This window comes from Salvelinus namaycush, chromosome 40, assembly GCF_016432855.1.
Source record: "Salvelinus namaycush isolate Seneca chromosome 40, SaNama_1.0, whole genome shotgun sequence".
NCBI lineage: Eukaryota > Metazoa > Chordata > Actinopteri > Salmoniformes > Salmonidae > Salvelinus > Salvelinus namaycush.
The window spans coordinates 7,489,390-7,491,888 of NC_052346.1; positions in this window are offsets into that span (position 1 = coordinate 7,489,390).

Sequence of the window (2,499 nt, forward strand, 5' to 3'; positions counted from 1 at the left end):
CCTACGAATGTTGCGCCTCTAGTCGAGATCAGTGCTGCCTTCATAGTACTTCGCCTGGTTGGAAAGATAAAAGAAAATCTCCTCGAGGGATGCCATTAAAGTGCAAGCTACATAGAAACAGAAAGCAGCTACTATAACAGTTAGCTAGCTAGATAAACAGAAAGCACCTACAATAACAGTTAGCTAGCTAACTTAGATAACGTTAGCTAAATAAAACTGTGTGGCTGAGGTAATTAAGTAGCTAGCAATGTCAATATGAAATCAATATAAAAACAGATTCAATTATTTATTCCTATTTAACAATATTTTATTATATAAAGACAAATATATGGTGATAAAATAATGTTCTCTTTCCAGTCTTTTCGGTCTTCTGAAGCAGCAGGTAGTCATGTCAAAAACATCGTCCTTGGAGAGCAATTCTGAGGTAATAATTTTGCACGGACTGAACGAGCGCTTCTGAGGTGAAATAAAACTAGAACTGCCAGCGTCCTTCCTTCGCGACCACTATGAGGTAACCAGGCAACCAGCATAGCAACGGACGCTTTGGTTCATTATGTAATCCGGTCAGAATGTTGCAAGTTCTAGCAACAGCCCTAGCAACAGAAGTTATATCTCATCGAATCCCATTGTCACGTAGAGGGGGACACTATTTGGCCGGGGGACATTACTTGGCATGACAGGCCCCTCAGGGGTGCATGCTCAGTCCCCTCTTGTACTCCCTGTTCGCCCATGACTGCATGGCCAAGCACAACTCCAACACCATCATTAAGTTTTCCGATGACACAACAGTGGTAGGCCTGATCACCGACAACGATGAGACAGCCTATAGGGAGGAGGTCAGAGACCTGGCAGTGTAGTGCCAGGATAACAACCTCTCTCTCAACGTGATCAAGACAAAGGAGATGATCATACAAGAAAAGGAGGGCCGAGCACGCCCCCATTCTAGGCGGTGTCAGAGAAAGGCCCTAAAAAAGTACTCATTTAAACATACATTTCACATTGGCCATTTTTAAAAAAAAACATGCAATAGCTGCTTTGAAGTTGACTCTGAGGAGTTGGTTTGAATAAATTCATCTAAACCACACAAGATTTTGTGTTTGGGAAAACAGCCTCCGTTAACACGTTAACATACAGGTAACTGCCAAAATAAAGGAAACACCAACATAAAGTGTCTTAATAGGGCGTTGGGCCACCACAAGCCAGTATAGCTTCACTGCACCTTGGTATAGATTCTACAATTGTCTGGAACTCTATGAGGGATGCGACACCATTCTTCCACGCGAAATTCCAAAATTCCAAATTCCAAACGCTGTCTAAGGTGCCGCTCCAGAATCTCCCACAAGTGTTCAATTGGGTTGAGATCTGGTGACTTGGCATATGGTTTGCATCATTTACATGCTCATTAAAACATTTAGTGACCACGCATGCCCTGTGGATGGTGGCATTGCCCAGCATTTTTATACATGACCCTAAGCATGATGGCATGTTAATTGCTTAATTAACTCAGGGACTACACCTTTGTGGAAGCACCTGCTTTCAATAGGATTTGTATCCCTCATTTACTCACATGTTTCCATTATTTTGGCAGTTACCAGTATACCATTAATATATACAGCAACATAAGCTTGACATATCAACATTGGATATTTCCTCAGTCACAATGATGACCTTGTAGAATGATAAAGAAAATGTTTTCCCCCCAATGAGGATACAGGTTTGTGTCATGGTGGTAAAAACAGAGGACAAAGGTGGAGGTATCAGGTGAAGGATAAGGCCATCGTTAAAAATATAGATTTTGAAGTTAGTTGGTTGCTAGATTATCATTTTGGAGTTAGTTGCTAGGTGCTAAAAGTTAAAGAAATATGAGAAATATATTTACATTTTTTAACCATACCGTCTAATCTTTCATATACATCCCATATGTTGTCCCTTTTCCTTCCTTCCTTCCTTCCTTCCTTCCTTCCTTCCTTCCTTCCTTCCTTCCTTCCTTCCTTCCTTCCTTCCTTCCTTCCTTCCTTCCTTCCTTCCTTCCTTCCTTCCTTCCTTCCTTCCTTCCTTCCTTCCTTCCTTCCTCCTCTCTTTTTCCATCTCTCCCTCTATGTTTCTGCCTCATCTCTCTTGATCTCTCTTATGACCTCTCTAGGGAAGGTCATAAACGTGTTTGGGGCATAGAGGGATCACGGTCTTAAAACACAGTCATTAATCCTGAACCAGGATGGAGCTGGATAGAGTTGATTATGTTCACAGCAAGGCCATTCTTCCCTTATACTAAATAGACTTCCAGTACAGTGTTTACAAGAGCATTCAGCTGTTTACTGTTCATACAAGTGTTTTACACCATTACATGCCATAGACAGCAAATGATATCTGCATTAGCATAAAGAGCAGCAAGGAGGGCTTTCTTCAATGTGTGAACCAACAACTCCCTCATAGGATAAAAATAAACAGGTAAAGGACTCCAAAGACGTAAAATAGAGAGGTATAGAGCGAGAGAGAGAC